This window comes from Protopterus annectens, chromosome 1.part1 (assembly GCF_019279795.1).
Source record: "Protopterus annectens isolate FY-2018-M chromosome 1.part1, PAN1.0, whole genome shotgun sequence".
In the NCBI taxonomy this organism is placed as follows: Eukaryota; Metazoa; Chordata; order Ceratodontiformes; family Protopteridae; genus Protopterus; species Protopterus annectens.
Window position 1 is genome coordinate 1,498,708,736 of NC_056726.1, and position 20,579 is coordinate 1,498,729,314.

The following is a 20,579-nucleotide window of genomic DNA, read 5'->3' on the forward strand; positions in this document are numbered from 1 at the left end:
CTAGAGCCGCAACTGCATGTTCAAATTATCCAAGCTTTAGCCTCAACTGCTTGAAGAAATTAGTTTGAATTGGCATTTGTTTATATTTTTTGCTGGCTACATAACATACTGAGAGCATGATACCCATCTGATAATACATTTGAGGGTGGTCCAAAATTGGGGCACACTGAAGAGAGGAAGACAAGCTTTGAACTACTTGTTAGTGGTCAATCTTTGTCCAAGGTACCAGGATCTCAGAGTAGAAATAATAAACTATGAAGCAGTGAGGGCTGAAGCCTCCATGTGGAGGGTGCAGGACTCTTATGCCCTCTCAAAGAAATTATTTTTATTAATGCCACATTTGGTCACAAATTGATTTGCACAAGTACCTGGTTTACAGAAATGTGGGCACTTAAAATCTGTCTTACAAATTCTTATGATAGAGCTCCAGTGATACACGTTTGGAGGAAATGAACAGGCAGGGCGGATATGAGCTTATCACATTTTTCAATACACACACACATACACACACACATATATATATATATATATATATATATATATATATATATATATATATAGATATATATATATATATATATATATATATATATATATATATATATATATATATATAGAGAGAGAGAGAGATAGATATATAGCGAGATAGATATATAGATACATACATACATATATACATATATATGTATAGATAGATAGATAAAGATATATAGATATATATTAACTAGGGTAGTGTACTGTTCTCAGTGGCACATTTGCAGACACGACCCAGGTGAATAGGATCACATAAATGAGTAAAACATAATTCACAGATATAAGGATATGATAATTATTAATACTTTAATTTTAGCGTAAGTGTTTCTAGATTATTATGAATGATATTTCTGATGAGGAACTAGGATCAAAGCAGTGAAAAAAAATGCAAGAATGCATGAAAGATGCACAAACCAATTGCAGTGTGACTGAAAAAGTGAACTTCTATTTAAGTCTGGTCTGCAATTTATCTATTTAGTAGAGCAAAGCCAAAGTTAGAGGCATATAGGTTAGTACTAGACTAACTGCCCTTGTAAGCCATTTTAAGCCTAGCCAATTTTTCCCTGTGAGATTCAAACCCTGTACCTTGTGTTTGTAAGGGAGACACCTTAACCATTAGGCCATCCTCCTTTCTTCTAAATTTTTTTCCAAATTACATGTGAACGAGAAGTGTGTAACGAGGGGGGAAAAAGTTCAGTCTAAAAAGTGCTGCCATCATAAATAAAGTATCAAACAGCAGCATTTTTTAAAGTTCAGTGTCAATGTCTCCAGCTATCGTCTGTGTCCACGATGTCTGCGTTTGGTGTTGTTATAGCTGCTGTTTCTTTCTCTTTTGGCACAATAGTGTTTTGTCACCACTTGTTTGCACTGCTCACATTTCACAGTGCAGCACCAGTGAAACTTGCAGTTACAGCTGCTGACTATCTCGGTTCGTTTCTCCTCAACTCTGAGGGCACACTCTATACAGAGTCTCTTACAGCTGCGCTTCTCACTGTGACAGATTCTTACCACTTTGGAGGCACTCTCTGCCCTCTGTTCCATGAAGCCCAAGACTAGTGTTGCGTGCACAGTAATCAGGCGAGTCTTCTAGATAAACTAGTTCTGATCGTGGAACGATGCTGAAAGCATCAGCAATGGCACCTCTGTTGTCAGCACTGTTTCCAGCTTTCATCCGCCTTTTGTCCATATCAAGCTTTTCGGCATGGCCATGTTTGATTTTCAGATAATTCCCAATGTCTCTGAATTCGGCCAGCTGAAGCCAGCACGTCTGAATACTACAGCTCCCAGAAACACCATGACACTTGCATGTCCTTTTCATGGTTGCTCGAACAGCTATTCTGCCTGCTTCGTTGTTGTGAAGATTCATTAATGCTCTGGCATCCTGCCCAGTCTCCAGAGCATCCCCTGTCCTTATCTGTTTTTATAATATAGATAGATATAGATATAGATATAGATAGATATAGATATCTATGTATACAAAAACACAAATAAGAGAAAATGCTCATTGTTGACTGACAGAATGTTCATGCCAAAACTTTGGAAACACCAACATCAACATCTCAGTTTGTGTACATGGAGAAACAGCCTTGGCATATGCAGTCTTACACTTAAAAAAAAAAATAAAATATTGTTTTTGCGGGGGCAAACCCCATTGCACCCTACATGTGGAAGGCTTTGTCCCCCTCACCGCCTGCTAATTACATATACTAACTCCAAGTCTGCACAAATATAGGGTAAGGGTAAATTCCCCAAACCCTGGATTTACATTCATCTCGTATGCAGTATTACATACCTGTCAATCACCTGCTAGTCAGCCATATGCAGTTTCCTCATTCAGCTGGGTCACTAACACACATATATATATTCAATTCACTGAAAACTTAATTCACTGAAACACATTTCATTGAAAGTTATATATGGCCTTTTCCCCACTGTATTGCGACCCTGGAGTTAGTATATATAGTAAGGGGGGGGTGTAGTCCCCTACATATTTTAAATATTTTGAACTATATACATGGATAATTGCAATTCCAATATAGTACTCTTTTTCGAGCATAATATATACTTAAAATATGTGGGGGGGGCTGAACCCCCCACACCCTCCCCTTACTATATATACTAACTCCAGGATCGCACTACAGTGGGGAAAAGGCCATATATAACGTTCAGTGAAATGTGTTTCTGTGAATTGAGGTTTTAGTGAATTGTGCTTTCAGTGATTTATGTTCAGTCATTTGAGTTTCAGTGAAATGTACATTCAGTGAAATGTCCTAGACTCATATATATATATATATATATATATATATATATATATATATATATATATATTATTTACATCATTACATAATATCAGATAACACACATTGCAAATGCAGTGTAATATTTTATCAGTGTTAAATCAACAGATTTCCTAAATTATTATATGAAATTTAGAGTTTAAAAGATATATGAGCCATAAGTTCTTTTAAGAATTATCATAATAGTTGAACTACAATGGTATACTGTAATAATCTGCATCAGCTGTCTTGCTCCATCCATCCCATTTGTTGAGACAATGTTTGAAGGTTATCTGGACAAAGACTGGCAGCTGAGGTCAGTAAATAAAGGCTAGTCTACAGGTTAGTTATAGCATAAACAAAATAGCCCATGAAACTTTAACAGAGCTGCAAATATGAAAGCAAACTATATATATCGGGAAATTCTCCTCATGTGTTTACCCAGATTTTTTTTTTTGGTAAATAATGTTTTCTATTCCAGTGTTTTCCTGGGAACAGCACTAAGAAATTATTAAAACCATTCATGCTGGTTTAAAATGTTACAAACACAGTATGTAACAAGTTACTTGCATCACTCCCAGCCACAGATGTTAATAATATTTCTGATCAATACAGAAATAACAGTTTTTTGAGTGTCTGGCTGTGTACAATTTATATAAGTCATTCACCTCATGCGGTGCTCCTTGGTCGATTTTAGGAAGAGACGTTTTCTACAAGCAGCTGTACCAAGTTTCTGCATTAGAAACTGAGATAGGCATTCAGAGAAAATATGATTCTGGACTCTGTATCATATGATGCAGTCAGCAAAAGTAATATATTTTCTCAAGCATCATGTACCATGCCTGTAAGAAAGTATAAATAACTTTTTGAGTTAGAATTCTCCTTTAGACATTACCTTTGAAAGAAAGGAAGGAACAGAATAGCTAAAGGAATAGTAAACTAGATGGTTTTATCTCCTATGATAACAGTGTAGCTACTTATATAAAACAGTATTACTACTTATGTGGTGGGATGCTTCATAGCTGGCATATTTTGAACTCCGACATTCCTGTAAATATTTTTAATGTTCTGTAGTGTGATGTCATAATCATGATAGACTCAAAGGAATGCAAAATTCACTTAGTTCAGAAAATGAACTCAAAGTAGAACTTGTGTCACATGAGTCAGTGTCCCTGCATATCGCTCATGCAAGGGGTATATACACTGGGCCCTTTGTTTAAAATAATCAAATCCAAAGTCACTCCAATTTGGGGAAAGGGTAATTTTGCCTGCAGTGACTTCAGTCAAAAGGAATGCGTTTTTAAACTCAGTGATGATTGCAAAAGCCAACCTTCATAACCATTGTAAACTAACATGCTGTGTTAACTTCCATAATTGAGTATGACACTGTATTCAGTACGGCCATGATCGCCCTATCAAATTCTATGGCCTGCACCTTCAGTATGCACATCTTTCTTACATGGTTGACCTCAGGTGGTGACCACCAGCCCTGGAGGTACCAAATCTTTATTTTACAAAGTCCTACCCAGTGTATCTCACTTACCCTTGGATGCCTTTAGATAACATTAATCAGGGTATTTACAGGCCATGAATATTCAGCCATCAGTGATGCTGCCAGATCATTATAACAGCAGATGTCCACTTCAGTTTTCAGCTTTCTAGATGAAAACACCACAACTCTGAACAGAAACCTCTCTGACTTAAATTTCCTCTGATTTTCTGGGATTCTTTATCACAACATTTAGTTGGTGATGTATTTATGGACTCCAGGTCACTGATGTAATTTAATGTTGTTGATTCCAATGTACTTATGGACCAACAATCGGTTATATTTCTGGTGGTTCGTTAGTGCTCTCATGTTTAAGTCCCCATTTCCAGAGTGGCATACAGATACAACAATGGTATGGAACTCTGGCTGCTTGGTTTCGACATTTCGTCAGAAAATGTGAATTCATAGTCATCTAAAACAGTGGTCTGGTACAGAAACCTGACCAGTAAAGGTAGAGCAGACGAAGAAGCTAAAGGTGATGGAAATGAAGTGCCTGAGACAGCTGGTAGGATGCATAAAAGACCAGAAGCAAAGTATCTCCAATTGCAGAAAAGATTAAAGAGAACAGATAACTGTGTTTTGGGCATGTGTGCAGAAAAGCAGAAGACAATCTGGTGAAGAAGGTTTGGGACAGACAGGGAGAAGGTGAGAGGAAACAAGGGCATCCAACAAATAGGTGGATGGATTGTGTGAGGGAAGATATGAGACAATCAGGCATAAATGTCGAAGAAGACAGGAGTGTCACATTGAATCAAGTGAGATGGTAACAGTTAACATGACACCCCGACCCCGTGTAGAAAAAAATGGAGAAAAGAAGATGATGTAAGTACGCAGGATATTAACATATCAAATGGATGCGATTTACAATACATTGCCAAAGCCTAGCCCCATGGTGAAGAGCGATAAATCCCTACCTACAACCAAAGAGATCTGTGTCCAAGTAGCAGCATCAGATCCTGAGGACCGGGTGAGGGTGAATGAGCTTGAGTATTGAGGACCAACTCATTTCTTCTTGAGGGGTGGGTGATGGACAATTGCCCAAGATAAGGAACAGTTTCTTTAATATGTTGCTGTTATTTATTTAGAAAGTTAATAGAACAATAGGTTTTGCACCAGTATAAATTTTCTGAAGAAAAATGCCTATAAAATTGACTGTAATTCTCAATGACTTACCAGAAAATCAAAAATGTTGTGAAAGACAGGAAACAAATATGAGACAAAATCAGGAACATTCTGGAAAATCTGGGACAGTTGAGAGGCATGGCTAAAAAGACATTCTATGGGATTCAGACACGTTTTATTCTGCTATACAATGGGTACCACCCATTGGGCCTAGAAGCAACATTAATTATCAGTGTAATAGGAGCCAATAGGTTCTGCAATGATTATCAAGTTAAGAAATCTGAATGTCTGATGAATAAAAGAGCATGTTGTGACTATGGTTACATGATCTGTGAACCACAGTACCAGGCTTGGACATAACTATGTCTGCTCACTTGTGTAAAGCTATGTAGGTAGTAGAACTGCTGAGAGCCATAATAAGGGACTCCCACTAATGCTCCTAACAATTGAATTCTTATAAATAGATGAAATGGAAGCACAGAGCTGTTAAAATGGAATAAGAGCGAGCAGGAGAACATGCAGAAGGACATGGGGGGAGACAGGGTGCAGAGGATGGTTAAGAAGAAGGTGGATATGGGGGTAGGATGCAGATAAGCACACAAAGAATATAGTCAAAAATCAACAAGGGATGTGCCAACACAAATGTGGGAACACAAGAGAGATGCCCATACAGATAGAATGTAGAATATTCTTTGATGCGGAGACTGGGACTAGAAACCAGAGAAGGGAATGAAACACACAAAGGAGGATATCATGCTAGGGGAACAGTACGGGGTGCTGGTTCCTTTTCAAACTGCCCAAGGTAGCACCTAGTCAGAAGGCAATCCTCTCTATTACTCCCTCTCTGCTGGATTGTACCCCTGGTACCACGCTAGACCATGTGGGTTAATGGTGGAACTCTAGTAGCTAAAGAATGACATTGTTCCGCTGGTTAATGTAGGTGTTCAGCCACCAGTTTACAAATGCCATCATCACCTCATATTCCTGTGGGGTAGTATACTGAGACCAATCTGAGTCTCCCCAGGACGTACAACAACACCCTCCCCAGTGACTCACCACTGTAGACGACAACAGAAATCTAAAGATCAGTACCCACTGAATAAGGTGTGTCATCCTGCAGAAACATGGGCTTGGAGACAAATGGAAACAGTGAAAATGGAGCCAAGGCAGGAAAGATTAGTACCCACTGAATAAGGTGTGTCACCCTCAAGAAACATGAACTTGGAGACAAATGGAGACCTTGAAAAGGGAGGCAAAGCAGGATAGATCAGTACCCACTGAAAAAAGATGTGTCACCCCTGCAGAAACATGGGCTTGGAGACAAATGGAGACCTTGAAAAGGGAGCCAACGCAGGAAAGATCAGTACCCACTGAATAAGGTGCGTCACCCTGCAGAAACATGGGCTTGGAGACAAATGGTGACCTTGAAAAGGGAGCCAAGGCAATAAAAATCAGTACCCACTGAATAAGGTGTGTCACCCTGCAGAAATATGGGCTTGGGGACAAATGGAGACCTTGAAAAGGGAGCCAAAACAGGAAAGATCAGTATCCACTGAATAAGGTGTGTCACCTTGCAAAAACATGGGCTTGGAAAAAATGGAGACACTGAAAAGGGAGCTAATGCAAGAAAGATCAGTAGCTTTGTCACCCTGCAAAAATATGGGCATGGCGACCAATGGAGACCTTGAAAAGGGGGCCAAAACAGGAAAGATCAGTACCCACTGAATAAGTTGTGTCACCTTGCAAAACCATGGGCTTGGAGACAAATGGAGACATTGAAAAGGGAGCTAAGGCAGGAAAGATCGGTACCCACTGAATAAGGTGTGTCACCCTGCAGAAACATGGGCTGGGAGACAAATGGAGACCTTGAAAAGGGAGCCAAGGCAGGAATGATCAGTACCCACTGAATAAGGTGTGTCACCTGCAGAAACAAGGGCTTGGAGACAAATGGAGACCTTGAAAAGGGAGCCAAGGCAGGAAAGATAAGTACCCACTGAATAAGGTGTATCACCCTGCAGAAACATGAGCTAGGAGACAAATGGAGACCTTGAAAAGGGAGCCAAAACAAGAAAGATCAGTACCCACTGAATAAGGTGTGTCACCCTGCAGAAACATAGGCTTGGAGACAAATGGAGACCTTGAAAAGGGAGCCAAGGCAGGAAAGATCAGTACCCACTGAATAAGGCATGTCACCTTGCAGAAACATGGGCTTGGAGACCAATGGAGACCTTGGAAAGGAAAAGAGAGTTAATATGGAGTAATATTTATACAAAGAAGAAAGTAAAATTAATGAATACAAAAAAAGCAGCGCCAAAGATATTTGAAGAAAAATATAGGCAGAGGAATCTGGATATGGAAAACTTTACAATACAAAAAATAAGAAGACTAAGAGGAAAAGTAGAAAAAGAGATGAGTAATGGAGAAGTCAAAGAAATAGAAATTGAAGTAATGGAACAGCTGTAAAGAGAAGGATTCAGTGTAGAAAATCAAATGCAGAAAGCACCACAACAGGATAGGGCAATGGATATCCAAATTAAGGGGAAACCAGTGGAACAGGAAGTAACTGGTCAGGTGCCATATCAAGATATTTTGGAGCCTTCCACAGGAAACCAGTATAAACATTCATTTGAAGCTAGACAACAAGGAAAGAAACAGGAAACTGTGGAAACTGATGCAGTCAATGTTGAGGAGTGATAGGCCAGTGAGTTCCCATATGACATAACAAGAGATGACACAGGATGAAACTGAAGAGAAGGTGCCACAGGAAGATGTTATAGAACTTTCTATAGAATGCCCACAGGAAATGGAAAACAAGGGATGTGTCCTCAGTATGGAAGAAAAGGACTTAAGAGAAGAGTTACTTGATTTAATAGACAAAGACAGATATATCAAGATCAATGAGAGAAATAGACTGCAGAAGGTTAATAAAACCCCAAAAGTGAGAAACTTGATAAAACTAATGCACACAGCAACTAGGACAGTCCATAGAGACCCATGCGATATACAGAAGTAAACAGAATATATTACTGTGCAGCTAAATTAATAACTGATAAAAGTTCTACCACAGGAACACAGGGTAGTGAGGGAAAGGAGGGGGCGAAAGAAAATACCATCATGGAAATATTGAACAGAGAAAACTATAAAGCAGCTAAGAGAAGAAGTGTCATTGTTAGAAGATTATAGAAAAGGGAACAGATCAACAAAAATATTAAGAAAGATAGATGTGATAAAAGCAATGCATGGTATTAGAACTGACCAGGATCTATTATGCACTATTGGAGATAACAAACTAAAAATTACAAAACAGGTGGAAAGACTTAGAAAATATGAAGATAAATATAAGGGAAAAACACAAAATAAACAAATTATTGATGACCCAAAAAAGTTTTACAGAGAACTGGGAAATAAGGTAAAAGGAATAGACAGACCGCCAAAAAAAGAGGACGTAGATACATTTTGGAGAAGTATCTATGAAGATCCTGTGGAACATAACAAAGATGCTAAATGGATAGAAGAAGTAAAAGAAAGAATAAGAAGTTTAAAGGTACAGGATATGAAATGGGATGAAATAACAACAAGAGAGATTAAAATAAACTTGAGAAAAGCCTCTAACTGGAAAACCACAGGCCCAGATACAATACCTAACTTTTGGCTTAAAGTATTAACTTCTTTGCACAATGATTTAGCCATGAGTAAGCACTATTTATATATATGCACCCCGAACACACACCACACTTGTTAACAACAGGAAAAACAATGCTCTTACTTAAGAGTGAACCTGCAAGCTACCCTAAAAATTATAGACCAAAAACTTGTCTTCCTACAACATACAAACTATGCATGGAAATTGACGCTGACAGAGTTTATAGTCATTTAGAAGAAAACTCAATTATGGCAGTAGAGCAAAAGGGCAATAAAAGAAAGTCATATGGAACAAAGGACCATTTGGTTGTTAAAGTTATAGTGGAGAATTGTAAAAAGGGGAAGAACCTAAGTATGGCATGGATTGACTACAAAAAAGCATTTGATAGTATCCCACATTCATGGATTAAAAGAGTGCTTAAAAATGTATAAGATATACCCTACACTGATTGATTACATTACAGTAGCCATGAAACAGTGGCTGACCACTATGCAATTAAGCCATGATAAAGAGCAGTGTATTATCCCAGGGATAAAAATTCAAAGGGGGATATTCCAGGGTGACTCTCTGTCACTCTTGTTATTCTGCCTTGCCATTAACTCATTAAGCTGTTTACTTAACAGCTTAGGCCATGGCTACAATTTGGCTTCTAGAAAACAACAAAGTCTAATGACTTCTCATCTTCTCTTTGTTGATGATTTAGAATTGTATAGCTCATCAGATGAGGAACTGAAAGAACAGCTGCAGGTTGTCAAAACTTTTTCAGATGATATCGGAATGTCATTTGGTCTTGATAAATGTGCAAAAGCAACCTTTGAAAAAGGAAATTGCAGCACCAGGAAAACATTGGTTTGGGGCAAGAATGTGATATAAAAGAACTTGAGCAAGAAGGAGTCTACAAATACTTGGTAATTGATGAAGGATCAGCAATAAAACATGAACAAATGTGAATAAGGCTTAGTAAGTAGTACTTTAGAAGACTTAAATTAATCCTGAAAACAGCATTGACATCTAGGAACTAGATCCAAGCTATAAATCAATTTGCTCTGTCTGTCCTAAATTATAGTTTTGGAGTGATTGACTGGCCCGAAAAAGTGTTGGATAGATTGGATATCAAAAGAAGAAGGATGCTTTATGCTCACCAAATGATTTATAAAAATCAGTGTACACCAAGATTATATATCTCCCATTCTGAAGGAGGTATGGGCCTCCTTGAAATTGATTACATGTATAGATCTGCAATCGTGGGACTCCACACATATCTATTGACCTAACAAGATCCAAATGTGGTGAAAGTTTTGAAACATGAGGAGAATAAATCTAAGATGACATCTCTGCTTAATTTAGCAGAAGCATATCAACGTCAAGCATGAATGGAAATCAAACCAGAAGTGCATAAAAACTAGGCAGAAACTGAATGTGCTAAAAAAGAAAAGAAAGAATATAAGGTGAAGGATCAGATGAGAAGGCAAGACATGTGGAAAAAACATAAATATAGCTGCAAGTATAAAAAAACTTCTGGAAGATCCTCATGTTGATAAAGAATGAATGCAGGAATGTTTAAGGAGAGGTGAATTTACATCAAGAAATGAAAGGTTAATATTGGCAGCACAAGATAGTGGGCTGCGTACACACTGGTTTATAAAGTCCATTGAACATGTGGGAGAAACAGACATATGTAGGTTTTGTGGAACCGAGTTGGAAACAGTTACCCACCTTATTGCTGGTTGCAATGCTCTAATGGCAGAGGGACTGTATTCTGAAAGGCATAATAATGTGGCGAGATTGTTACACTGGAGATTGTGCAAACATTATGGTATCAAAGTGGCTGAAAAACATTGGAAACATCAGCCACAGAGAATCATAGAAAATGATGAAGTTTACATTACATGGGATCACCCAATACAAACAGTCCAAAAGATAGATGCTAGAAAACCGGACATAGTGATCCAAGAAAAGAAGACAAAAGTAGCATTGATCATTGAAATTGCCACGCCTAATGACTATAGTGTCTTGAATATAGAGAGACAGAAAGTCATAAAATACCTTGATCTGTAGGCAAAAACGAGAGCCATGTGGAAGAAAGATACACAGACAGTTCCAAAAGCAGTAGGAGCAACTGGTCTTATAAAAAAGAATTTACAATCATATTTAGATATGTTACCAATTCATGTAACACCGTATGAATTGCAGAAGGAGTCATTGCTGGGCACATTGCAGATACTGCAAAGAGCACTTTTGGCTAACATCAAAGAGTGAAATAATAGTAATTTCATGAACTTTAATTGTACTCTGACTTAGGAATGGGGTCCATTCTCAACATGGTATTAGAAACCCAAAAGACTTGGAGAAATCAAAAAAGGGAGAGACCTTGAAAAAGGAACCAAGGCAGGAAAGATCAGTACCCACTGAATAAGGTGTGACACCATTCAGAAACAGGGGCTTGAAGAAAAATGGAGACCTTGAAAAGGGAGCCAAGGCATTAAGATCAGTACCCACTGAATAAGGTGTGACATCCTGCCGAAACATGGGCTTGGAGACAAATGGAGACCATGAAAAGGGAGCCAAGGCAGGAAAGATCAGTACCCACTGAATAAGGTGTGTCACCCTGCAGAAACTTGGGCTTGGAGACAAATGGAGACCTTGAAAAGGGAGGCCAGGCAGGCAAGATCAGTACCCACTGAATAAGGTTTGCCACCCTGCAGAAACATAAGCTTAGAGACAAATGGAGACCATGGAAAGGGAGCAAAGGCAGGAAAGATCAGGACCCACTGAATAAGGTGTGTCACCCTGCAGAAACATGGGCTTGGAGACAAATGGAGACCTTGAAAAGGGAGCCAATGCAGGAAATATCAGTACCCATTGAATAAGGTGTCACCATGCAGAAACATGGGCTTGGAGACAAATGGAGACCTTGAAAAGGGAGCCAAGGCAGAAAAGATCAGTACCCACTGCAAAGGTGTGTCATCCCACAGAAACTTGGGCTTGGAGACAAATGGAGACCTTTTAAAGGGAGCCAAGTCAGAAAAGATCAGTACCCACTGAATAAGGTGTGTCACCCTGCAGAAACATGGGTTTGGAGACAAATGGAGACCTTGGAAAGGGAGCCAAGGCAGGAAAGATCAGTACCCACTGAATAATGTGTGTAACCTTGCAGAATCCTGGGCTTGGAGACAAATGGAGACCTTGAAAGGGGAGACAAGGCAGGAAAGATCAGTACCCACTGAACAAGGTGTGTCACCCTGCAGAAACATAGGCTTGGAGACAAATAGAAACCATAACAAAGGAGCCAAGACAGGAAAGATCTGTACCCAATGAATGAGGTTTGTCACCCTGCAGAAACATTGGCGTGGAGACAAATGGAGACATTGAAAAGGGAGCCAAGGGAGGAAAGATCAGTACCCACTGAATAAGGTGTGTCACCCTGCAGAATTATGGGCTTGGAGACAAATGGAGACCTTAAAAAGGGAGCCAAGGCAGGAAAGATCAGTACCCACTGAATAAGATGTGTCACCCTGCAGAAACATGTGCTTGGAGACAAATGCAGACCTTAAAAAGGGAGCCCAGGGAGGAAAGATCATTACCCACTGAATAATGTGTGTCACACCACAGAAACATGGGCTTGGAGACAAATGGAGACCTTGAAAAGGAAGCAAAGGCAGGAAGATCAGTACCCACTGAATAAGGTGTGTCACCCTGCAAAAACATAAGCTTAGAGACAAATGGAGACCATGGAAAGGAAGCAAAGGCAGGAAAGATCAGGACCCACTGAACAAGGTGTGTCACCCTGCAGAAACATGGGCTTCGAGACAAATGGAGACCTTGAAAAGGGAGCCAAGGCAGGAAAGATCAGTACCCACTGAATAAGGTGTGTCACCCTGAAAAAACATGAGCATGGAGACAAATGGAGACCTAGGAAAGGGATCCAAGGCAGGAAAGATCAGTGCCCACTGAAAAAGGTGTGTCACCCCTGCAGAAACATGGGCTTGGAGACAAATGGAGTCCTTGAAAAGGGGGACAATGCAGGAAAGATCAGTTCCCACTTAATAAGGTGTGTCACCCTGCAGAAACATGGGCTTGGAGACAAATGGAGACCTTGAAAAGGGTTCCAAGGCAGGAAAGATGAGTACCCACTGAATGAGCTATATCGTCCTGCAGAAACATGGCCTTGTAGACAAATGGAGACCTTGGAAAGGGAGCCAAAGCAGGAATGATCAGAACCTACTGAATAAGGTGTATCACACCTGAAGAAACATGGCCTCGGTGACAAATGGAGACCTTGAAAAGGGGTCCAAGGCAGGAAAGATCAGTACCCACTAAATGAGCTATGTCACCCTGCAGAAACATTGGGCTTGGAGACAAATAGAGAACTTTAAAAGGGGTCCAAGGCAGGAAAGATCAGTACCCACTAAATAAGGTGTGTCACCATGTAGAAACATGGGCTTGGAGACAAATGGAGACCTTGAAAAGGAAGCCAAGGCAATAAAGATCAGTACCCACTGAATAAGGTGTGTCACCCTGCAGAAACATGTGCTTGGAGACAAATGGAGACCTTGGAAAGGAAAAGAGAGTTAATATGGAGTAATATTTATACAAAGAAGAAAGCAAAATTAATGAATACAAAAAGAGCAGCACCAAAGATATTTGAAGAAAAATATAGGCAAAGGAATCTGGATATGGAAAACTTTACAATATAAAAAATAAGAAGACTAAGAGGAAAAGTAGAAAAAGAGATGAGTAATGGAGAAGTCAAAGAAATAGAAATTGAAGTAATGGAACAGCTGTAAAGAGAAGGATTCAGTGTAGAAAATCAAATGCAGAAAGCACCACAACAGGATAGAGCAATGGATATCCAAATTAAGGGGAAACCAGTGGAACAGGAAGTAACTGGTCAGGTGCCATATCAAGATATTTTGGAGCCTTCCACAGGAAACCAGTATAAACGTTCATTTGAAGCTAGACAGCAAGGAAAGAAACAGGAAACTGTGGAAACTGATGCAGTCAATGTTGAGGAGTGATAGGCCAGTGAGTTCCCATATGACAGAACAACAGATGACACAGGATGAAACTGAACAGAAGGTGCCACAGGAAGATGTTATAGAACTTTCTATAGAATGCCCACAGGAAATGGAAAAAAAGGGATGTGCCCTCAGTATGGAAGAAAAGGACTTAAGAGAAGAGTTACTTGATTTAATAGACAAAGACAGATATATCAATATCAATGAGAGAAATACACTGCAGAAGTTTAATAAAACCCCAAAAGTCAGAAGCTTGATAAAACAAATGCACACCGTAATTAGGACTGTCCATAGGGACCCATGCGATATAAGAGAAGTAAACAGAATATATTACTGTGCAGCTAAATTAATAACTGATAAAAGTTCTACCACAGGAACACAGGGTAGCGAGGAAAAGGAGGGGACAAAAGCAAATACCATCATGGAAATATCGAACAGAGAAAACTATAAAGCAGCTAAGAGAAGTGTCATTGTTAGAAGATTATAGAAAAGGGAACAGATCAACAAAAATATTAAGAAAGATAGATGTGAAAAAAGCAATGCATGGTATTAGAACCGACCAGGATCTATTATGCACTATTGGAGATAACAAACTAAAAATTACAAAACAGGTGGAAAGACTTAGAAAATATGAAGATAAATATAAGGGAAAAACACAAAATAAACAAATTATTGATGACCCAAAAAAGTTTTACAGAGAACTGGGAAATAAGGTAAAAGGAATAGACAGACCGTCAAAAAAAGAGGAAGTAGATACATTTTGGAGAAGTACCTATGAAGATCCTGTGGGAATATAACAAAGATGCTAAATGGATAGAAGAAGTAAAAGAAAGAATAAGAAGTTTAGAGGTACAGGATATCTAATGGGATTAAATAACAACTAGAGAGATTTAAATAAAGTTGAGAAAAGCCTCTAACTGGAAACCCCCAGGCCCAGACGCAATGCCTAACTTTTGGCTTAAAGTATTAACTTTTTTGCCCAATGATTTAGCCATGAGTAAGAACTATTTATATATGCACCCCAAACACACACCACACTGGTTAATAAAAGGAAAAACAATGCTCTTACTTAAGAGTGAACCTGCAAGCTACCCTAAAAATTATAGACCAATAACTTGTCTTCCCACAACATGCAAGCTATGCATGGGAATTGAGGCTGACATATAGTCATTTAGAAGAAAACTCAATTATGGCAGTAGAACAAAAGGGCAATAAAGGAAAGTCATATGGAACATAGGACCATTTGGTTGTTAAACAAACTTATAGTGGAGAATTGTAAGAAGGGGAAGAACCTAAGTATGGCATGGATTGACAACAAAGAAGCATTTGATAGTATCCCACATTCTTGGATAAAAGAGTGCTTAAAAATGTATAAGATATACCCTACACTGATTAATTACATTACAGTAACCATGAAACACCGGCAGAACACTATGCAATTAAGCCATGATAAAGGACAGTGTATTATCCCAGGGATAAAAATTCAAAGGGGGATATTCCAGGGTGTATCTCTGTATCTCTGTCACTCTTGTTATTCTGCCTTGCCATTAACTCATTAAGCTGTTTACTTACCAGCTTAGGCCATCACTACAATTTGACTTCTAGAAAACAACAAAGTCTAATGACTTCTCATCTTCTCTTTGTTGATGATTTAGAATTGTATAGCTCATCAGATGAGGAACTGAAAGCACAGCTGCAGGTTGTCAAAACTTTTTCAGATGATATCGGAATTTCATTTGGTCTTGATAAATGTGCAAAAGCAACCCTTTAAAAAAGGAAAATTGCAGCACCAGAAAAACATCAGTTTGGGACAAGAATGTGATATAAAAGAACTTGAGCAAGAGGGAGTCTACAAATACTTGGTAACTGATGAAGGATCAGCAATAAAACATGAACAAATGTGAATAATGCTTAGTAAGGAGTACTTTAGAAGACTTAAATTAATCCTGAAAACAGCATTGACACCTAGGAACAAGATCCAAGCTATAAATCAATTTGCTCTTCCTGTCCTAACTTATAGTTTTGGAGTGATTGACTGGCCCCAAAAAGTGTTGGATAGATTGGCTATCAAAAGAAGAAGGATGCTTCATGCTCACCAAATGATTTATAAAAATCAGTGTATACCAAGATTATATATCCCCCATTCTGAAGGAGGTATGGGCCTCCTTGAAACTGATTACATGTATAGATCTGCAATCGTGGGACTCCACACATATCTATTGACCTATCAAGATCCAAATGTGGTGAAAGTTTTGAAACATGAGGAGAATAAATCTAAGATGACATCTCTGCTTAATTTAGCAGAAGCATATCGACATCAAGCAGGAATGGAAATCAAACCAAAAGTGGAAAAAAATAGGCAGCAACTAAATGTGCTAAAAAAAAAGAAAGAATATAAGGTGAGGGATCAGATGAGAAGGCAAGACAAATGGAAGAAACATAAATATAGTTGCAAGTATAAAAAAACTTCTGGAAGAGACTCATGTTGATAAAGAATGAACACAGGAATGGTTAAGGAGAGGTGAATTTACATCAAGAAATGAAAGGTTAATATTGGCAGCACAAGATAGTGGGCTGCATTCACACTGGTTTATAAAGACCATTGAACATGTGGGAGAAACAGACATATGTAGGTTTTGTGGAACCGAGTTGGAAACAGTTACACACCTTATTGCTGGTTGCGATGCTCTAATGGCAGAGGGACTGTATACTGAAAGGCATAATAATGTGGCGAGATTGTTACACTGGAGATGGTGCAAATATTATGGTATCAAAGTGGCTGAAAAACATTGGAAACATCAGCCACAGAGAATCATAGAAAATGATGAAGTTTACATTACATGGGATCACCCAATACAGACAGTCCAAAAGATAGATGTTAGAAAACCGGACATAGTGATCCAAGAAAAGAAGACAAAAGTAGCATTGATCCTTGAAATTGCCACACCTAGTGACTATAGTGTCTTGAGTACAGAGAGACAGAAAGTCATAAAATACCTTGATCTGCAGGCAAAAACGAGAGCCATGCGGAAGAAAGATACCCAGACAGTTCCAATAGCAGTAGGAGCAAATGGTCTTATAAAAAAGAATGTACAATCATATTTAGATATGTTACCAATTCATGTAAAACCGTATGAATTGCAGAAGGAGTCATTGCTGGGCACATTGCAAATACTGCAAAGAGCACTTTTGGCTAACATCCAAGAGTGAAATAATAGTAATTTCATGAACTTTAATCGTACTCTGACTTAGGAATGGGGTCCATTCTCAACATGGTATTAGAAACCCAAAAGACTTGGAGAAATCAAAAAAGGGAGAGACCTTGAAAAAGGAGCCAAGGCAGGAAAGATCAGTACCCACTGGATTAGTTGTGTCACCCTGCAGAAACATGGGCTTGGAGACAAATGGAGACCTTGAAAATGGAGCAAAGGCAGGAAGATCAGTACCCACTGAATAAGGTGTGTCACCCTGCAGAAACATGGGCTTGGAGACAAATGGAGACCTTGAAAAGGGAGCCAAGGCAGGAAAGATCAGTACCCACTGAATAAGGTGTGTCACCCTGCAGAAACATAAGCTTAGAGACAAAAACAGACCATGGAAAGGGAGCAAAGGCAGGAAAGATCAGGACCCACTGAATAAGGTGTGTCACCTTGCAAAAACATGGGCATGGAGACAAAAGGAGACCTTGAAAAGGGAGCGATGGCAGGAAAGATCAGTACGCACTGAATAAGGTGTGTCACCCTGCAGAAACATGGGCATGGAGACAAATGGAGACCTTGAAAAGGGAGCCAAGCCAGAAAAGATTAGTACCCACTGAATAAGGTGTGTCACCCTGCAGAAACATGAGCATGGAGACAAAAGGAGACCTTGGAAAGGGAGCCAAGGCAGGAAAGATCAGTAAACACTGAAAAAAGTGTGTCACCCCTGCAAAAACATGCACTTGGTGAGAAATGGAGACCTTGAAAAGGGGGCCAAGGCAGGAAAGTTCAGTACCCACTGAATAAGGTGAGTCACCCTGCAGAAACATGGGGTTGGAGACAAATGGAGACCTTGAAAAGGGTTCCAAGGCAGGAAAGATCAGTACCCACTGAATGAGCTATGTCGTCCTGCAGAAACATGGGCTTGTAGACAAATGGAGACCTTGGAAAAGGAGCCAAGGCAGGAATGATCAGAACCCACTGAATAAGGTGTGTCACCCCTGCAGAAACATGGCCTTGGAGACAAATGCAGACCTTGAAAAGGGATCCAAGGCAGGAAAGATCAGTACCCACTAAATGAGCTATGTCACCCTGCAGAAACATTGGGCTTGGAGACAAATGGAGAACTTTAAAAGGGATCCAAGGCAGGAAAGATCAGTACCCACTAAATAATGTGTGTCACCCTGTAGAAACATGGGCTTGGAGACAAATGGAGACCTTGAAAAGGGATCCAAGGCAATAAAGTTCAGTACGTGCTGAATAAGGTGTGTCACCCTGCAAAAACATGGGCTTGGAGACAAATCGAAACCTTGAAAAGGGAGACAGGCAGTAAAGATCAGTGCCCACTGAATAAGGTGTGTCACCTTGCAAAAACATGGACTTGCAGACAAATGGAGACCTTGAAAAGGGAGCCAAGGCAGGAAAGATCAGTACCCATTGAATAAGGTGTGTCACCATGCAGAAACATGGGCTTGGAGACAAATGGAGACCTTGAAAAGGGAGCCAAGGCAGGAAAGATCAGTACCCACTGAATAAGGTGTGTCACCCTGCAGAATCCTGGGCTTGGAGACAAATAGAGACCTTGAAAGGGGAGACAAGGCAGGAAAGATCAGTACCCACTGAACAAGGTGTGTCAACCTACAGAAACATGGGCTTGGAGATAAATAGAAACCTTGACAAAGGAGCCAAGGCAGAAAAGATCAGTACCCACAGAATAAGGTTTGTCACCCTGCAGAAACATTGGCTTGGAGACAAATGGAGACAATGAAAAGGGAGCCAAGGCAGGAAAGATCAGTACCTACTGAATAAGGTGTGTCACCCTGCAGAATTATGGGCTTGGAGACAAATGGAGACCTTAAAAAGGGAGCAAAGGCAGGAAAGATCAGTACCCACTGAATAAGGTGTGTCACCCTGCAGAAACATAGGCTTCGAGACAAATGGAGACCTTGAAAATGGAACCAAGACAGGAAAGATCAGTACCCACTGAATAAGGTGTGTCACCCTGTAGGAACATGGGATTGGAGACAAATGGAGACCTTGAAAAGGGAGCCAAGGCAGGAAAGATCAGTACCCACTGAATATGGTGTGTCACCCTGCAGAAACATGGGCTTGGAGACAAGTGGATTTGTTGAAACGGGAGCCAAGGCAGGAAAGATCAGTACCCACTGAATAAGGTGTGTCACCCTGCAGAAACATGGGTTTGGAGACAAATGGAGACCTTGAAAAGGGAGCCAAGGCAGGAAAGATCATTACCCACTGAATAATGTGTCACACTGCAGAAACATGGGCTTGGAGACAAATGGAGACCTTGAAAAGGAAGCAAAGGCAGGAAGATCAGTACCCACTGAATAAGGTGTGTCACCCTGCAGAAACATAAGCTTAGAGACAAATGGAGACCATGGAAAGGGAGCAAAGACAGGAAAGATCAGGACCCACTGAATAAGGTGTGTCACCCTGCAGAAACATGGGCTTGGAGACAAATGGAGACCTTGAAAAGGGAGCAATGGCAGGAAAGATCAGTATGCACTGAATAAGGTGTGTCACCCTGCAGAAACATGGGCTTGGAGACAAATGGAGACCTTGAAAAGGGTGCCAGAGTAGGAAATATCAGTACCCATTGCATAAGGTGTCACCATGCAGAAACATGGGCTTGGAGACAAATGGAGACCTTGAAATCGGAGCCAAGGCAGAAAAGATCAGTACCCACTGAATAAGGTGTGTCATCCCACAGAAACTTGGGCTTGAAGACAAATGGAGTCCTTTTGAAGGGAGCCAAGGCAGGAAAGATCAGTACCCACTGAATAAGGTGTGTCACCCTGCAGAAACATGGGTTTGGAGACAAATGGAGACCTTGAAAAGGGAGCCCATTCAGGAAAGATCAGTATCCACTGAATAAGGTGTGTCACCCTGCAGAATCCTGGGCTTGGAGACAAATGGAGACCTTGAAAGGGGAGACAAGGCAGGAAAGATCAGTACCCACTGAAAAAGGTGTGTCACCCTGCAGAAACATAGGCTTGGAGACAAATAGAAACCTTAAGAAAGGAGCCAAGGCAGGAAAGATCAGTACCCACTGAATGAGTTTTGTCACCATGCAAAAACATTGGCTTGGAGACAAATGGAGACATTGAAAAGGGAGCCAAGGCAAGAAAGATCAGTACCCACTGAATAAGGTTTGTCACCTTGTAGAATTATGGGCTTGGAGACAAATGGAGACCTTAAAAAGGGAGCCAAGGCAGGAAA

At 40.0% G+C, this 20,579-nt stretch overlaps 1 pseudogene; it reads right to left on the reverse strand.

The window, feature by feature from the left end:
- Nucleotides 1-1,189: 1,189 nt before the first annotated feature.
- The window catches only part of LOC122816429, a 29,412-nt pseudogene continuing 10,022 nt past the window's right edge, over nucleotides 1,190-20,579 (reverse strand).